Here is a 20,190-nt window from a genome sequence, read left to right as displayed (position 1 = left end):
AAAATTCAAAGATAAAACAACAATAGGCTCAGGCCTGAGAGATCTTTCAATTTTGTGAATTGGGACTCGAGATGCAGAAATGATGCCCTGTGATAAATGGTAGAACACGGAGACACAACAGGCAACTTCCATGACCCAGTATGAGGCTGGACACCAGGCTCCTTCCAGATACACAGCATGAGAAAATCATAAGCATCAGTATATTTAGTATAATTATCATGGGTTGTATGGTGCCTTCATTATTGAAAACCTGTTGATAAGTGTGTGCATGCTTTCTTGTAGAATGTTGGATACTATAGGAACCGAGCTAGAGATTTCCTACCCTACACCTTTGCTCCTAACTGGCTATATATAGGTTGAACTATATTTGACAAAATAATAAATCAAGGTTGCATAGGAAAACTTACATTGCTGGGTTTTAATAGCTATTTTCCAATGAAAACTTGACTCTGTGTACTGCCAGAGCATCATATGTGAATATGATCACTAGTTTTCTTTAAAAATGTAGCCTGAATTCAAGCTGCTCAATTATAGTTAGGCAAACAAATATGAGAAGCCACGGATGTACTCCTACATGGCATTGTGAAACAAATTCACCAGAGGCCAACACACAACCAACTTCTGAAGTGATTTGATTCCACTTCAGAACTAAGCACACAAAGGATCCAATCTTCACCCCTGGGATCTCACTTTCTTCCTCTTTGTTTCCTTAGGAGTGTTTCCCAAGTCTTGGTGGGGAGACTTGCACTAGATTAAGACCGAGAAGACAGGAGAACTCATGTTGTAGAGTCTGTGTTAAGTGCCATGAGCTCTGCCAGATGATCAGCCTCACAGAGCAGATCGCATTAGTGAACATTTGGAAACCAAAGACATTGGGATGAGTCATCAGCCCAAGGCAACACTGTTAGTAAACACCGGGGCCAGGATCAGACCCCAGTGACCAAGCTCTCTCTCCTCTGCAGGTGTTTCTTGCAGAAGTCACCTGGGAGGTGTTTTAAAATCTCAGATCCCTCATCCTACCCTTCGAATTAAAAATTTTGTGGAGGTGCTAGTGGAAAAGCATCCCACAGGCATGGACACAGCTGCCTCACTGACTGCGACTCAGGGGACCACCATGTCCCATCTTGCTCCCTCATTCCTAACAGTGAGGATGCATACCTTTGTCGCTAATTTGCATTAACTCATTTAATCTTCACAACAACCTTGTGAAACACATACTTATATTTTCTCCACTTTTTACATGAGGAAACTGAGGCTAGAAGCATAAATCAACTTGGCTGGTCACATGGCTGGTTAGTAGCTGGACTGGAATTCAAGCACAGGCATTCTGGTCCTGAGCCCTCCTTTTAACTGCTGTGTTACACAACTTTCAGTCCTGCTGCCCTGAGTCCTACGCAGAGCCCTGGCTTCCAGGTGACCTACTACTGATGGGTCTACACTAGCATAAAGGAAGTGACTTTTCAAGACACAGATCCACAACTCTCACTGGCTCCCAATCACATCAGTGCAGGTGAATTGGTGGCCCAGAGGTCAGCTAAACCCTCCAGATTACAAAATAATAAATAAACAAATAAATAAATGTAATGTTTTCAAAATTAAAATGTTTCTTTAAAACAATCTAGTTATCTGCCTCGTATGTGTCCACTTCTAGAAAAAATGGCTAGAACAACCTCCTCTAGATCAGTTTCATTAGACTGGGCAAGCAGCCTTCAGCTGGACACAGCCCCCACTATCCTGCTCCTGATTTACATTTCTGCTTGACTTCTGTAGATATATGAGTTTGAGACCCACAGCCATATAAGCACAGGCTTGGAATACATAGTATTAGGATTAGGTGAAATAAAACAAAGGATGTCCACCTTGCTTGTTACCAAAAGGCTACATATAAAATACAGAAGAAATCCAACAAATAGCCATGTCTACTGTCAATCCTTTCTCTATGAATATATTCAATGAATAATGTAAAAATGAATTAAAAACTGATACAGACAAAAACAAACAAACAAACAAAACCTGACATGGGGCAAGGGAAATACAAAGTCCAGAGAATATGAGATGATAGCTGCCAGGGCACACTCTCTCCATCTTCCTCTGCCCTCCCTTGATTCTCATATCTGGCCATATCAGGGAAAGCACCTCTGGCTCCATCTAGACTTTCTTGGTGTAAAATGGAATTTAGATTCACTTTCAGGACTCAATTACAGGAGCCACTGGAGTGTCCCCGTCCTCCCCATGCAAGCTGCATGTTGAATTACGTTGAGTCTTATTAAAAGAGTCCCTGGAGTCAGTTCCACCCCATCCCCACATTCCTCTCCATCCTCACCAACCACCAACCACAGCAGCTTAACTGTGCAACAGATTTCTTCTTCTGTTGTTTCCTCCGGGCCAATACATCTTATCTAGTACCCCAGGTCTTCGCTGAAGAGTAATACCTCTTCTCCTAATCACAAGAGGATATCCTGTTGTTCTAGTAAGTTCCTATCCATCTCTTTACTAGGGATAAATTCTGTTTCCTTCTGTATGCCATTCAGCAATCATGCTATCTTTCTTACCATCACCATCTGGACCCATGACTGGACATCAGAAGACCATACCTCATCCCAGACGGAAATTAGCTCAGGAACCTACACTATGACAATGCAAGTATTTAAAAGAAAATAAGCCATATGATCTATTCAAAACTTGGTAAAAATTGCAGCATGTCACTCCAAGTCTTCCAGTCCAGAAAAGTACCAATGTAATCCCAGGGTTATTTCCATAGTTCAGTATCTCAGAAAATTTCTGTACAAGGGCCATTTTGCACATAAGATAGAACAAAAAATAAGATCTATTTAATCAGGCTACAATTATGAGATAACACCAGTAATTTTTAATATTTCTGGGACCAAACATCCCACATCCCCCCGCAGAAAGCAGGCATGGGTCTGCTCTGGGTGGCCATGCTGGCACAGGACAGGATGGATGGTCATTGGAGAGTTGCTAAAGCTTCAACTTCCCTTTAGTTAATTGCCCATGCTTCATGCAAAGGTGCAATTAGAGTCCCCCTTGCTAATACAGAGATAAGTAATTGCCTTATTGAGAGCCCTACTGGGAGCAGAGGATATGCAGGATGAGTGAGTAGAGAAGTTACGTTATTTTGTGTAGTCTAAATGGAGATGACAGACCTTGCGGAGAAAAGGTCAAGGAGAGTGTCCAAAGTGATACCTCCAAATGCCTACAATGACCATCAAAAACATAGGGGCTATGGTCAGGTGACTAAAACTTTCTGGAGAGTGTGTTTGGTCATCTTCGGTCATGTTCTAAAGTATTTAAGCTTTGCACGAGCTATAAAAGGAGTCACCTTTTGATATTTGACAGTGATTCTTGTAGGGTATAATGAATAAGCATTTAGGACAAAGTCTTCCAAAAGGGGATTTTCCAAGGTCAAGACATTTATCATTTTTCCAAGGTCCATCACATTTGTCAAAAGGCTCTGCCAGTTGGCAGCACACCAAAAAAAAACTGTCACTTGATATGCTGAGCCTAAGGGAACCCACCTGTTTTAAGTGACCTATATCTTGTGCCCTATTTAATATCACTCTGTAATATTAGTGTGATACATGGCTCCACCTTCATTAAATATACGTTCAGAAAATAAAGATTTTTTTCAGCTTTTCTCTTTGATTGGATAGGGGGAAGAGAGGTTCTTAGATGTCTGACCCCTACTACCCCACTTCCCTTACTTTCATACACCCTGTTTTAATTAGGTAACTGCCTCAACTGTTAATCAGAACTGATCCCCCTGCCCACTGGAAACTCCTGATAGAACAGCCACTAAATCAGCCTGGAGACTTCTCTCCTTCAAATTAAGTTATTCCAATCCCATTGGTCTCTCATTTATTTTAAAAAGTAGATTCAATAGCTAAGTATTTGTTCACTATATTTTAAGAACTCTTCCAGAGAAAGGCCATTACTTATTGCAGTAAGCTGAGGATAGAAGCGATTTTACTGACTTTCAGAATAACTAATTTCGATTGATCCTTAAAGTTAAGCTGTAAAACATGTTGCCAAGGTTAATTATAATTCATCAATCACATCAACACATGGCATTCACTGATGGAGACAGCCTCACATATTTGTTTGAGGTATGCAAACAACTTCATGAGAAATCAGTTTTAATAATCTTTCACTCCGTGTTTGTTGTCAGGAAAATGTGATTTAAGGAAAATCATTTACACATCCCTAAGTGCATTAATGCAAAACAACTTTACTTTTTTAATTCTTTATAAAGAAAATCAACTCAGCCAACAGAAATCAGTTGACAAGTATAAAAGGTTTTCAGTCAGTTTAATCTTCATGAAGTGTTTATTGATGTTATGTGAAGCCAAAACATTATTTAGATAAATGCCTTTATTGTCTATGTGGATTTTGGAAAAACAATCTGAGGGCTTTTTATGGTTTCTTTTTAGGTAAACTTTAAAAAAAGGATTGCAAACAAGTCAGCAGTAGTGCCAGTTTGATGGTTCTTTTCAGCAGGTGCTGACATTGATGAAAAACCTGGAGAGCTGGAATCAAAATGACACTCATCTTCCAAGGCCAGGGGATACTTCCCTCAGCACAGTTTGAGTCAAATGGCCAGCATGGGCGCTGCTGCCTAGAAGGCTTTATTTGGTAATGACATCTCCAAAAATAAATCCATTTCTTCCTGTGAAATGACTATTTATGAGACCTTCTCTACTGGGCATTGAGTTAGGTTCTGTCAGATCAGCAATAAGCAAAGTAGCTATGACTCCTGTATCCACACAACTCACAGTCCCATGAGGAAGCAAACGTTGAAGAAATGACTGTAATAACGTGTGCTGTGCAATATCGTAAAAGAAGCACATAGGAGAATACTGTGTGAGGAAACCGAAGCAGACACCTAACTCACCTGGGCGATAAGCCTGGAAGCAACTTCCAGTTCAGACCTAAAGCAAATACAGAAGTTGTCAAGGCGAAGAGGAAATAAGAGAGCTCCGTGAGGAGGTGGCCACGACTTCTAATACTTTTTAGCTATGAGACCCTCAGTCAAATTTCCAGGCCATGTATAGAATACAGAGCCATGAAAACAGTCAAGGATATAGGACTGTCAAAAGAGAAAAGGATCAGAACAAAGAACAAAACACCATTCTCTTCCAGTCACTGAGAAACCTGTTTATTATTTCAGACAGCTCTAGTTTCAGTTCTCAAATCATTGTTAAACAAACCAGCAAAAACCTGCCCACTCACTCAGCTTTTATCAATTCTGTTTGCACGAACCTTGACAAAGAAAGCCAATTGCTCTTATTGACAGAAATCGTCCTGCCAGAGAACATTTTCAACAGAAGAGAGGAAACAGGGAAGAAAGTCTGAGAGAGTAATCAGAAATCAGCTACCAGGTATCACTAATAACCCCAAAATAACCTTCCCCTATAGCTATAGGAGCCCTAACATTCCATTCAGCACCACTCACTAAAGAAGCAAAGAATTCCTTGGCAAGATGTGTAGGTCTTCAAGAAGTCAGAAGCGCATCTGCACTTTCTCCTGGTCTTAGCTTGTGTGATTTTATAGTGTCATGCAGTCAAATGAAAGAAACCAAGAATGCTTTAAAAAAAATATGTAGTCCATCACTTGTAACTGTTCATTTTCTTGGAGGTTTAGCTAATTTTAGTGTAAATCGTGATTTCAAAAGATGGGCAAGTTTTGGTCCATCCCCAAAACGTTCATCAATTTTTGTCCTATTCATCTCTGCTTACATATGTGTGGTAAGGGAATTCCACCTCCTTCTTCTTTGGCCTCAAAGATGTGTAGTGTGTGGTGATATTTGAAGTTACTGAAGATGAGAAGTATTATGGCAAGAAATCACGTTTCATAACATCAAGTCTATCATCTTATTGACTCCTCCAAAGCTCTCCAAAGGCTGAGGAGGGTAGACCAATTCATTTTTCTCACTGCTTCCCTCAGAGGGATACTATGCCACTTCCTGGAATTCTGGTGAAGAAAAAAATGTGGATCTTGTTACTCACTGTGGCTGGGATCCAGCTAAAGCATAAACATTGCACATTTAAACATTATTTGAGCAACTTTAGACAGAATACTGAGAGTTTCCTGCAAGGTCATAACAATATTAAGGCCATGAGGTAAGCAGACCAGCACGGAGCAATAGGATACAATATTCTCCAACAAGGGCTAGTGACCTAGATGGAGGATGATAGGAAAGGAATGAGGCATGAATAGAGCCATGAAAAGGAGGATACATTAGCCACTACTAAATCTGGAATTTTACCATATTCCCTTATTGAGAAAGATATGATTATTATTATCTATCCCCCAAGTAGAGATTCTTAATGATCATTTGCAAATGACATAATACATATGTCAATGCCTGAATTATCTATAAGTAAAATAAGCATGGTTTTAAACAACTGTATAGTCTTTATTGTTTTCCAACTTAGAAGTCCTACTCTGGAAGAGAATTATCTGAACTGGGTGGCCTTATCCTACACTTACAATCATATCAGCAAGCTCTGTTCCAGTGAAAACCATCAACAGAAATATTTGCTGAACTAATGATTATTTAAGATTAAAGATTTTTCCATTTATTTTATGATCCAAAACGTACTTAGAGGCCTTTCTGGGTTAAAGGCTTCAAAAAGACATAAAAATAATAAATATTATTGCAATGAAAATGTCTAGTAATGACCAATTTGAAAGAAGCAGCCTGACATGAAAGACAGTAAAAAACAAATATCTGCTATGGAGCATCTGAAGTTTAAACCATCTCAGTTGTATGGTAACATCGTCTTCAATAATGAGGGAGAAAAATATTTTATTAAAAACCACATTTGTTTTGTAATTCTAAAAGTTTATAAGACACTTCAGGAAATTAAAACAGTTTAAAATTTAACCTAATGCTAAGGAAGGAAATGTACTATCTTTTTTAACTGCTACATTTTAAGGTTTGATAAGTTTTCTGTGCTATACACACACGAAGTTCAATTAAAAAGTATTTTGAGTGTGTATTACATGGTAAGCATTGCAAATATAAAGATCAGTATGTCATTTTTTTGTCCTGAATGGTCCCACATAAGACCACATAAGAAGAATTACACATTTGTCCACCAAACCAACTCATAAAATTATGTTCTACAAGTTATATATTGTTATCTATGCAGTTAGAATAAAACTATGGTGCTTATTTCTATTTAAAGATGAGCTCCTTTGACCTCTTTACTGCAAAAATTTGAAACATTGGTTGCATTATTTTATTTAATTCTGTGTTTCATTTCTTTGTGACAATGCAAAGAAGAATCAGGTTAACCTGGTCTGTTGAGTTCCTTTACATCTTCCTGGAGAAAGGGATTTATAAACATGTCAGCCAATTATATAATAACTTATGAAAACACAAAAATTCCTTTTCCTTCAGTTTTTACAAATCACTTTTCATGAACTATATTTCTAATTGAGAATAAGAAGTACATTTTAGAGCCAGTTTATTCAAATTTTGTAGAATGAGATTTCATTTAAACTAAATGCAAAATATACGAAAATTTTAAAAGAGTGTGGCCATTCTTGAACAGGTATTTGTAGTGTATTTACTGTTTACATTACTACTTTGTGTTAATAGATTTATATAGGAATTCAGGACAATTACTCGTGTGTATCCATTATGTTCAAATAATATTTAGCCATGATACGTACTTTGGAAAATGAATTATTGATGAATAAAACGAACTTATTGTTGTCATTAAATGAATAGGTCGTAATCTTATTTAAAATTGTGTCCTATGCACAGTATGTATGACTATGTTCAACTTTTGAAGGACTATTTTATCTCCTTCTTTCAGTTACTGACATTTGCAGAATATTTGCATATTAAAGCATTAATAATATCACATAGTAAATGATCATTTTCTTTGACAGGACATACATGATTCATAATATCATTGGAAGAATGTGTTATGTTTAGGTTTTCCTCCTAAACTTAAAGTAAAAGCACAGTTACATTCTGCACATTTTATATTCTAACTCTTAGAATTATTTTTTCTTCATATATAACAAACTTACTCCAATTATATCTTTAAGATTTTTGAAAGTTAATTCTTTAAAGTGGGCATACATCAAGAGCTTGGTAAATAAATATACTGACAAGAGTCAGTATTTCTACTGGCTCCAAACAATAGGGAAATCATTTGGAATTGGGAATTCCAAAGAATTCCCTCTCCAACATCTGAAAACACACAGCTCCCAGGCTTTGGAAACCATAATTGCCATCATCACTCTGTGCTGAAAATCACATTAATCCAGCCCTGAGGATCCTTCACTGGCCTTTTGCTTTGAAATAAGTTAGACTCTTATTAACAAATAGAGTCTAATTTTTTAGGTCATGTCAGTGCCTCGACCTTTCTAGAAAATTCATATTCCAATATCAAAGAACTAAAATAAAGATCATATTGTTACTGTCCACCTACTGTAATTTCAGCCTAAGGAGATACTGTCCAAGGTAAACATTTATAAAATTTCCTAACTCTATGCTCTTGGCAACTCAGGAAAGATTCTGGTAAGCAATAAATAAGTTGCTTCTAATTCAAGATGGTAGACTGAGCATCTGCATTACCTACACTAAACAACATTGATAATCTAAAGAATAGATGTACAAGTATACTTTTTAAATCATAGAAAACTTTATATTCATTGTTAGGTTATTGGATTCAAAGCTGTATTGGAGCTTTAAAACCTTCCTTTCATTTTTTGAATTATTTTATTTTTTACCATATAGGAAACTACATATGACACTCTAGATGGAGGCAGAGAAAATATTCCACAAAAGGAAAAGGCTAGCAGTCCAAGAAAACTGAGTTCAGAGAGAGGAAGCAGAGTCTAGTCTAAGTGGAAGGCATGAAGTTTGGAATTGGGCAGCTCCCACCCTTTCTAGTTGGGTGCTTTGGGCAAGAGGTTTATTCTGTCTTGTCTGATCAAGTGAGGTAATGAATGGAAATTGCAGCGTAGTTTTAATGGGACGATGAAATAACCCTATGAAATACCACTATAGTATGCAAAAACATAGGGACAACAAAATGAATCCACTTGAGAAATAATTTAAAATTTTAGTTTTTAATATTTTTACTAATTACCAGTTTGGACTTGGTTACAGTTCCCTAACGGCGCCAAGGGCTTTAAAATAAAGTGTTCAATTAATTAGAAAGTGTTTCTAAATAAATGGTATGAATGAAATGTTTCTTAAATTTTGACTTGGTCTCTTTTTGTAACTTACACTTCTCATCATATTCATATTATTGTTCATAAAATAACCAAACACAATAGAATATAGCAATTTTCATTCATTTTTATTCAGAAATAAACTACTTACTGTGAAAATTTTAAGAAGAAAAGCAGCAATAAAGGCTAATAATCATTCTAGATCTGACAACTAATTCTTCTTTTAATATGAGAATTCAGAATTGGAAGAAGGTTGCAGGTTTTTAGTTCACTCAATCTTCCAGCCAGTCTTGAATTTTCAGTGAAGTTTCTATGAGCATGGGAAGAAAACTTTGTAGACACTCTGCCACCATATTTTGCTATGCTAAAATTTTTTCACATTCATTTGCAGGAAATTTGTCAGTGTTCTCTTTTTATGATTCTTGAAGAGTTATTTTATATTAATTGCAACATCTAGAAATGATTTTTTAAATTTTAAAATAAAAGTGACATTTCTGAGAAATGTATTCTTTCTCCTCTGAAATCCACTCTGAAATCATAATCATCGTAGGAGGTGGAAAATGAGGCAGGCGCAACTGGATCCGTTGCAAGAAGGTTTGCAATAATTTTAAAACTTCCCTCTTCCAAATAGAAGCATAGAATTAAGTTATGTATTTGTAGGTGAATGATACTTGGGAGGAATGAGCAAAGAGTTTCAAGATTCGTCTGGCTCACGGTCATCGCCTACAAGCTTTGTTCTTTCTGGGGATGGGGAAATGAAAGAATATCATCAAAGTTCTTTCAAAGAAGAAAAAAACAACTTGTGGCATTTTTTCTCTGACTAGGTTTTTTATTAACTGATTTTCTTCTACTTTTGGGTTAATTCTTATTTAAATGCTTTCCTTAATCACTATTATTCTTTCAAAGTTCTCCCTAGGAATTTATATGAAAAACAGTATTTTCGTAAAAGAAACCACATATTATCAACACATTAAGAAAATTTTTAAAAATGGATGTTATATATACTGTATGTTAGAGACTTCAAAAGCTCATTCAAAATATTTTTGAAACATTTTCTTCAATTAATGCAATTTCAAATGGCCCATTAAAATTCTGTGGGTTATAATTAAATTCAATCATATCCATTTAAAATTTTAAAAAATGTTTTCAAAATCTTGAATCATATAAAAATAATGTAACTATTTAAGAAAACTTAAAAATAAATTAACAAGTCATTGTGAAGGAAAGCAGAAAGTATGAATAAAACATCACCCTTGTACTTTTCTGGCACTAGATACACAGAACTGACACAGTTGTCGACTCTACAGAAGAGTCTTTAGAGCTTCAGCGAATGTGCTCAATGTGACTAAGCAGCCAATCAAAGCCTTGGGACAAATAATGTATACAGGTGAAGATCAGGAGGTCAACATAAAGGCATGCCAATTTAGAACAGTCAAGAGTAATGTACAGCTCTTGAAAAAATATGTAGATACAGCAAATATAATAAAAGAAGAGAAATAACACAAGAGTTGGAAACATCTATTTGAAATGGAAGGGAATGTCCAAGTCTATGAGTGAAGTTAAAAGACAACCCCAACTTGGAAGTGTGGGGGACAAGAGACGAAAAGACAATTGTTAAATTGTTAGAATATTCAACCAGATGATACATGCAGAGGCTCATGCTGCTCTCCCCAAGAACTGGAACGAATTAATAACCTTAAACAGGCCCACAGTTTTAAGGCCATAGTGAGCCTTCTAAAGGAAAGTGAAGTAATCCAAGGACAGCAGAGGCAATTTATCAAAATCTCTATGTTAATATCTTCTCAGGTCCATAAAAGACAGAAATACAAAGAGGACACAAGATAGCTTTGGGAAAGAGAAAGAAAGAAATAATGTAGCAGATCAGGGCCACACTGAAAATTATTGTCAGAGAACAGGATGACACGAATATGTCATGGAATATATTAAAAACGAACTCAAAAGTTTTTGAATTCAGGAACAACAAAGTAGAAATGCGTAAACCCTGTGCTTTTTCAATGGGAGAAAATTTGAATCTAGAAAACAAATTACAGGTGAGTATCCACTTCATCTACATAAATAGCCACCAAATTCTTTATAAGGTTAGATCTACAGGCATTCAGTGTTCATGTACACTTGGAAAATCAAATTTATTTTTCTTGCTACCATCTTTATGTTTCACTGGCTTCTCTTGCACCCAAGCAATTCCAAACTCCCTAGGTGACTTCCAGCACCCTCCAGGATCAGCGCAGCCAGCCCCTCCAGCACTGATTTTTAACACTCCTTTCCAAACTCCTGGTAGCTACCAACTGGCCCTTCTTTTAGTCCTTATGCCAGTTGGATCACTTGCTTTTCTTGCTGCTTAGAGGACTCAGAATTCACATTTTTTTCTTGCTTCATCCTTTATCATCATGCAGGTATCAATTCAAATGTGGCCAAAGCTCTCGCCACAATTCAAAAATGATTACCCAAACCCTACCGTGGTCATCTCTACTCCATCATCTTATTTTCTTTAGAGAAAATGTCAGCATCTAAAATTGCAGCATGGTTTTTGTTTGCTCACTTGTTGAGTGTCTAAATTCTATCTCCAGAAGATAATCTCCAGTAGAATAGTAGGTTTATATGTTTTGTACACAGTCATGTCTCTGATATCTAGAATAGAACCTTGGCCCCATGAAACATCCGAAAATATTTGTTGAACGAATAAATTACAATATTTATGAACCCATGTGTTTCAAGGTATTTAATAACATCATCAGGAAAAGAATAAGATAAGCCAAAATATCTAAGGTATAAACTGTGATAATCTAAGAGAGTAAACTTCCTTAGAAAGGTATGACTTTCTAAATAATATTCATGCTGTTTCTCTTTTAAATTTGAATGCATTAAATATGACAGCAGCACCAAAACTCTATCTTCACAGCATCAACTCATGCTAGTTGGTGCAGGAAAACAGTAAACCAGCAGTATTGCTTACACAGTTAAAATCAATTAGAGTTAATTAGTTAGTAGTTGTAGTATTGTTTAGACATTTCATGACATTATGTATGTATAACTAACGGTGAATATAGGAATATGGGATAAGAGGCAAAGAGTTTTAACACCCTTAAGGGGATTTTCTTGATTGTTATTCCACACAACATTCATAAGAACAACAACCAATTATAGAGTCAGATATTATAGAAAGTGTTTTATATATGTTTTCCTTTAATTTTTGCAATCGCCCTGATAGGTAGCATCATGATTTCTGTTTTTAAGATAATAATGTTGAAGCTCAAAAAAAGTTAACTACCTGCCCAATTACATAGCTCATAGGTGGTAGAGCTGGAATTTATCACTTTTCTACCTTGCACATGTAAAATCAGGAGTTCTCCATGATGGAAGTCCTCTATAAATAGCTATTCCCAAGAACCCTCTGATTTTCTTTATCCTTGTGGGAGAATATCCCCTTATTCTTTCTTCTGGTTCCCTATACCTCAAAACCCAAGAACTCACCCCTAAGCCTGTAGCCACCAATACAACCAATATATTTTCCCTGTTCCAAATATTGCTTTCTCGAACTAAGGTGGTAAAGGCTTATTTTCATTGCCTATTATGATTTTCTGGCTGGCAATATCATTCTCTGAGATAAGGTCTCACCCTCATCCTGGAATGAAGAAGGGAAAATTAGCTATCATAATCAAAATGAAACTCACATTGACAATTCAGGTTATGCCTACTGAGTTGTGAGATTTCCAAAATGCATTGGGCATCCACAGTATAAAATGTACTCCATGGCATAAGAGACAATACTTGTTACAGATGCATCCATGCATTTAACCTGTGTCTACAGCAGATACTGCTCAATGGCCATGATATTATTTGTGATTGAACCCAGGTAGATGTGGCCCCAGAATTCTTGTCATCTCTCTAAGCAGCTACCATCAATCAGTCAGCATTCTCATGAGGAATGAAACCATTTTGCTATACCTTTGGAAGGGCAAAGGAAAGTTGACCAGGCCTTGAAGAATGAATTATATTCTGCCTTGTAATAGTGAAGGGGAGTATATATCAAAAGAAATGAATATAATGTAAAAAATTACAGAAGCAGGAACGCAAAGAGGTACAATTACAAAAACATAGATTCCACATCATGAATGCTATGAGAGGAAATGCATAGACAGCCCAGGTGCCCTCAGTACAAGGAAGGTCCCAAATACCCTATTAATATACTCAACATTCACTTTCTGAGCAAGGAAGGGACCTATTTGTAATGATTGCTTTAAAGTGATTAAGGTAGAACCTGACAACAGTATGAGGTCTGGGGAAGCAGGGATAGAGAGTGACAGTTCCAGCCAGTTAAATGACCATGAGTAGAGTGAGGGGAATGACAATGTGATTACACACTTAATCCCATCCACAGCAATAATGAAAAGGAAATGGATGTATTCCAGAGTGCAGATTGTTAGGACATGAGAGCTGATTGGTTGTTGGGAGTGAGGAAAAGGAAAGCAGAGAGAGTAAATGCTGTGCAATTATAGCTAACAGTTTTTGAGGGTCTGCCAAAAACTGTTGGAAGCACTTTGCTTATATACTCATGTCTTTTTTACAAAAAAATCTATGAGGTAGATACTTTAATTATTCCCATTTTACAGAAGAGGAATCAGAGAGACTTCATCTAAGTTTGCCAAGATTCATACATGAAGCACATGGCTGAGTTAGGATTTAAGCCTAACTCAATCTGGCTCCAGACTTGTGCAGGAAATCCGTGTCTTTCAAAGTGTGGTCCTTGGACCAGCAGCATCAGCATTACTTGGGACCTTGTTAGAAATGAAATTGTCAGGATTCACCCCAGACCTTCTGAAGCAGAAACTTCTCAAGGGGGACCTAGCAATGTGTGCTATCATGACAGTGGTCTTGATCCCACTGAAGTTTGAGAACCACTGCACAAAACTAGTAGACATAGTTTACAGCTGGTTCAATCTAATATCTAGTGCATAGATGATGAAGTTAGTAGACTACAAATAAAGAGTCAAAAATATATTTAGAGAGATGAAGAGCTTGTCTTCATTTCGGCTGACTCTGGGTTACCACAGGGCTTTCTAGATGGAGATGATCAGTGAGTACTGAGTGACCAATGGAAGGCCAGAGCTTGAGAGAGCTGGAGGCTGGAGATACAGATAAGCTGTATACCACATAGTGCATTAGCTGAAATCTTAGAAGAAGAGAAACTCTCCAAAGACTTTTCCAGGAAACATCCAACAGCAGAACATTATGACTGTTTCCACTTATGGGAAAGGAAAAGAAAGCATATGCTGAACTAGAGAGAGAGAGCCACTAACAAGAATTAACTATCACCGTGCAAGCTCAGCCTCCTCAAGGCCCTTAGACAACCACCTCCTATTAGAGGCTAAAGTGAAACTGAAAAATAAAGAAAGAAGTGAACTTCTAGAAAGAGTGGGTAAAATAGTGACTAGTCTCAGAGAAAAATTAAGAAGGGATTCCTGAGCTGGTAGATTTATACATTGAATTTCTCAGAGAAAGTAGTTATCAGAAAAATGTAGGAGGAAGACAAACTTTTTTAAAGGATTGCAGTGAAAGTGCATTGCAAAGGAGTCATGGTGAATACAGACAATGTTTCAGAGAATTTGACAGTGAAGGGAAACAATAAATAGCAGGGAGGTGAGGGCAGGGGAAAGGAAGATGAAATAGATCTGCAACAAGACTGCCCATAGTACTCTTGGGGCACCATTTACATGGAAAGTAATGCAGTGTCGCCTGTGGAAAGAGTATCAATCCTCTTCCTTAGAGATGGTCTTGATTATAGACTTACCATCTATCCCCCATTACCCCATCCCCCAGAGAAACACTGAAATCAATCCCTGGTTCTTGTAGTCTAGCTTTGCATGATGTCCTAGACAGGAAAGAAAACAAAACATAACTAAACCCACTCAGCTTTCCAGGATCATTAGGTCCATGACTCAATACAGCAACACAATTTTACATTGGCCCAATGACACTCGGACCTGCTGTTTTCATAATACGGCCAGAATCCAGAGAAGAAATCTTGATAAAAATATATAAGAAAGAGGATAGATTTAAAAATATTTTGTGATTTTCAAATGGTGGTATCTTGTAAGGGAAGGTGAATATTTCAGAATGGTGGGATGTGATGAAGACAGGGTTTTGAGAATTAAGTGGCATAGATTCTATCAGGGTAAGAAAAACTGTTTTTGATGCAGTATAAATACAAAGAGGAAAGTTTCAGACCAGCCACACTGGGTTTGGGGTCCATCTGTTCCATTTGATACAAGCAATGACTTGAGCAAAATATTCAGTAACTTGAAGCCTCAGGTTTCACAGTGTGAAGCCTCAGTTTTCTCCTCTGAAAAAGGAAAATGATAATAGTACCCCTGTAAAATAAAAGCACTCTTATAGGCACTACTACAGAGATTCAATGAGGGCTCACTCCAGGAGGGAAACAGGTGTGGTTTCATTTCTACTTTCCACTTTCCATTTTGTGAACTCTAGAAGAAAGTGTGGGAAGAATTTGTTCAAATTTGGTTCTAAGAGGAAGAGCTTAAAAAATACTCACTGATATTCATGTAACAGTTTTGGCTATCATACTATATCTTTTCTCCAAAATTGCGTTTTATAAGTAGCACACTTTTTACCCTTTTCTCAGGGCATACAGCCAATCTGCTATGAAATTTTTAAAAGAATTCTCAAAAGACAGGTATCCCTTCAATTAGTGTTATCTCAAATGAGTTTCTGCTGGAAGACCTGCTGCCCATCACAAATGTAGTGAGATAATTCACCTTCTGTCCAGAGATAATGCAAATCAGTCCTACACACTCCTCACCATGCAGAGCTGAGTAATAGGTTTCCATTAGGACACAAATTTAATGACCTCATCCAGCACAGAACTAATTAAATGAAACTAACACATCAGTGGTAAAGATTGAAATGCCGAGCAAATTGTGGTTTATTTCTGGATTGACAAGCACCAATAATAGTCATTCCATCTGTGAGTTTTCTCAGCTATGAAGAATGTGTCTGCAGAGGCTTAGAATGAAACAGCAGCCAGAGCAGAGGAAGAAACAAGGAAGCTGCCTGCCTCTAGTGTGTACCTGGAAGGGAGATCCAGTCCAAGACCTCAAGGCTCTGTCTCAGTCAAGCTCCTGGCTTTGGAAGCCTTCCTTTCTTGAGACCTGCCACTGGATCACACATCCATGTGTGAACTGTCTGCAAGGATGGGATGCCTGTGTGTGTTATGGATACCCAGGCCTCTGGAAACTTCACTTGCTGCAATTGTCCCTGGATTGAGACTCAATAAGGCACACATTTTGTACCATAGCAGGACAGTTTTGTGTATGCATGTATGCATGTGATAGTCAGTCTGAGGACTATGAATCATTGAAATAAAATGCAAAGTCCTAGAAAGGAGCTAAGTGTTAGTCCTCTAGCAGCAGCCAACCTGCTTGTCAAACCAAAGGAGTTGGACAGAATCTGAGCCCTAGAATATAGCTCTTAACCACGGCTCTACATAAGAATCATCTGGGAAACTTTTGAAAAACACTGAAGCCAGGACCCCACAGATTCTGACTTAATTGTTCAGGGGTAGAATCTGGATTTTTATTTTGGAAATTCCAGGTGATTCTACTCTGCAGCCAGACTTTGGAATCACTCCCCTAGACTCTAGAACAGGAGCATCATTTGTGGTAAGTTCATAAAAGCAAAGCAGGATTCTGGGCTAAGGGAACACATAGAAATTCAGGATCCATAACCTGCTATGAGATGGCTTAGCAAAACCGCCTTCATGACTGCTGGGAAATGAGGCAGTTGCTTACCTAATGCTTCTTTCTCTTTCCCTGTGGGGATGCCACATCTCTTTAGCTTAGCTTCTGTGTGCTGCCTGGCTGCACAGCTGAAGATCTGATGTTGCAAGGTTTTTGGTAGAACATTCTCTCCTGCTTACATCATCCAGCTTGGACCGTGTCAAAACAGTACCACATCCTGGATTCTCCCAAGTGATTCTGTCTACCTTTAGTAATGAGACATAGTTGAACAGTCTTGCCAAAGAAGGCATCTCTTAGGATAGGAGAGCAATACCTCTTAGCTGATTACTGTTGAGAATCTCAGTCCTGACTCAGTCTGACAAGTTATTGAGGCTTGTCTTCCCCAGCCTTCAGTACTGCTCACAGGAGGGTCAAATGTAGGCCCACTGGACTCTGCACGCTGTAGCCCCCATATTACTTACAAGCTCCACATGTCCAGGTAATCACTAACCACCCGCATTCTCCAACTCTGCTTTACCTCTCAAAATGGACTAAGACCATTACTCCAATGGGATTATAATAGAACATACCCTCCCCCACTGCCCCTTGCACCACCATAACTGAGACCAATAGGCTCAATCCCATTAGACCCTGTATTTTATCAATCCCGGCAGGGAGCACAAGTGTTCCAGATGAACTGTATTCATCAGGTCCCATAAGCATACACTATTTTGAAGATCCCTTAGTGGGACTCAAGCTCCTACATCTTCTATACTCCCCAAACCCTCTGGCACTCAAGGCATGCCATCATGAAAATCTCATCTCTGAATATGTCCTTCCCTTCTTGAAGAGAAAATCAATTGGCTCCTAAGAACTTTTCTCTGAAGCCCTATTAAAGGATGAATTTTGTTCTCTATTCCTTTAATTCTCCACATACCACAAGTCTTGGAGTTTATATAGGGATAATTCATGCTCCGAACTGTTACTTCCAAGATATTTTCCTTCTTTTCTTCTTCATACCCTAAAATGTAAAACTTCACTATCAATGAATGCTTCTGGTTTCCATCATTTACAGTCTTCTGATAGCCTCCCCACCACCATCCTCTGATGATATTAGCATCTGGCATTGATTTTAACATAAGGCTACTGCCATAATTGTTGGTGATGTCAGTAAGCATGTAGATGGTCCAACCATGAAAACGGTTTCTCAGTTTGTTAACCAGCCATTCTCCAATGTTCATGTCCTATATTTTACCTTAATTAATCATACTTCAGAACTCATCGTTATCTATTATTACGCCACATCCAAAAATAACAATTTCAGACATTTTACTACCTTGTAACTTTCAAGCTTTCTTACCCTAGTATATTCACTGTCACTTTAGTTGTTTCTTGACCTCTTGGGATCTCCAATCCATTGACTATAGTACATTACAGTGCCATCATCCATAACCTTCCTCGTGCTCTCATTTTCTTTCTTAGCTGATTTAGATTTCATTTCCCATCATTATAATACCTTACATAAATCCAGTTGAACATCCCCACACTTCTGTCCTTCCATTGTCAAAATCCCAAGTTGGGTTTCAGCAGATCTCTGTCACCTCCTTACATGTATCGTGATGCAGATAAAAACGAATGACTCTGCTGACTGGTCTTACTATAAATTTATAATTAGAGCCCTCAAGTGAGTTCTTGGCACTGGCGGCCCCAATTTTGGTGGTTAATTTACTATCTTATTATCAAGGGTGACTTTCTCGCACCTTTTATTCTCTCCCCATATCTCTGGCACTACATACACACACACCCCTCATTCTCACCTAGTTAACTTGCTGAGAGAACTTCCTTAGCCTTCTACCACCAAGTCAACCCACTTCACTTCATCTGTAGCAGAATATGCTATCTTGCCTCCTGATCAAGTGAAAGGCAAGACTTGTTTGTACTCACTGGCTCACTTCCCTCCCTTCTCTCTTTTGTACCCATTCCAGGCAGGCTTTTATTTCACAAAGCTCAAAGTCATTCTCCTTAAGTGTCCAACAGGCAATTCTCAGTTCTCATTTTACCTGACCTCTCAGTGGCACTTGTCATGATTGATCCCTCCATTCTTGAAATATTTTCCCTCCTTGGCCATTAGGATGTCCTCATTTTCTGATTTCTCTCCCTGCCTGTGGCTTCTTTCCCTGCTCCTTCATTGGCAACATTGTTAAATCTTCCTTTTCCCGACTTTTAAAGATGATGTGCCTCAAAGTTCAGTCATTCTTCCCTTGTTTTACTCCATGTACACATATGCCTTTGGTGAGCTTATCCAGTCTGTGGGTTTAAATAACATTTCCACAACAAGGATTATATGGTTTGGCTCTGTGTCCCCACCCAAATCTCACCTTCAATTGTAATAATCCCCATGTGTCAAGGGCAGGACCGGGTGGAGATAATTGAATCGGGCGGGGGGTGGGGGGGGTGGGGGCGGGGGGGCGGGAGTGGGGGGGTCGCAGTTTCCCCCGGGCTGTTCTCATGATCGCTAGTGAGTTCTGAGACCTAATGGTTTTATAAGGGGTTTCCCCCTTGCTCAGCACTCATTCTTTCTCCTGCCACCCTGTGAAGGGTGCCTTCGGCCATGATTGTAAATTTCCTGAGGCCCCCCAGCAATGCGGAACTGTGAGTCCATTAAACCTCTTTACTTTATAAATTACCCAGTCTCAGGTATATCTTTATTAGCAATGTGAGAACGAACTAATACAAAGGCTCTACGTTTTTTAACTCCAGCCCCTATTTCTCCCCTGAGTTCCAGACTCACATATCCAATGCCTATGTGACATTTTCTCTTCGTTGCCCAGTAAGCATCAGTCATCACATCTCGGGAGATGATTTACCCACATGCCCAGGAAAAGCAAAATAACAACAACAAAAAAATAAACAAAGCCCCTCTGAGTTAACTTTGACTCATTTATTCTGCCACTCATCATGTGCAAATCATCAGTATATCCTAACTTTAACTTAAACTGGATTTTAAATATAAACCATCACTTTAAAAGCAACAACATTTGCTAATGGATGCATCACCTTTATTTAGCAAAAATTTTGGTGTTATCTGTATTTGGCTTGTGAATACTAGTGCTCTTGGAGTTTCTTATTGAAATAAATGGCTACATGTCATCCCTTGGGAAAGGGAAGGTTAAATTATACATCTTGACTATGGAAAAATTTATACAATTTTAGGTAAAGA

General features: G+C 38.1%; 1 protein-coding gene across 13 annotated transcripts in view; it reads right to left on the bottom strand.

Moving 5' to 3' along the window:
• Nucleotides 1-20,190, bottom strand: part of NRG3 (neuregulin 3) — a 1,116,866-nt gene that overhangs the window by 707,905 nt on the left and 388,771 nt on the right. The gene's annotated exons all lie outside the window — the stretch shown is intronic.

The sequence above is a fragment of the Pan troglodytes genome, chromosome 8, assembly GCF_028858775.2.
Source record: "Pan troglodytes isolate AG18354 chromosome 8, NHGRI_mPanTro3-v2.0_pri, whole genome shotgun sequence".
NCBI classification, from domain to species: domain Eukaryota; kingdom Metazoa; phylum Chordata; class Mammalia; order Primates; family Hominidae; genus Pan; species Pan troglodytes.
Note: the sequence above shows the minus strand (reverse complement) of the source record. Positions and strands in the feature narration are given on the sequence as shown.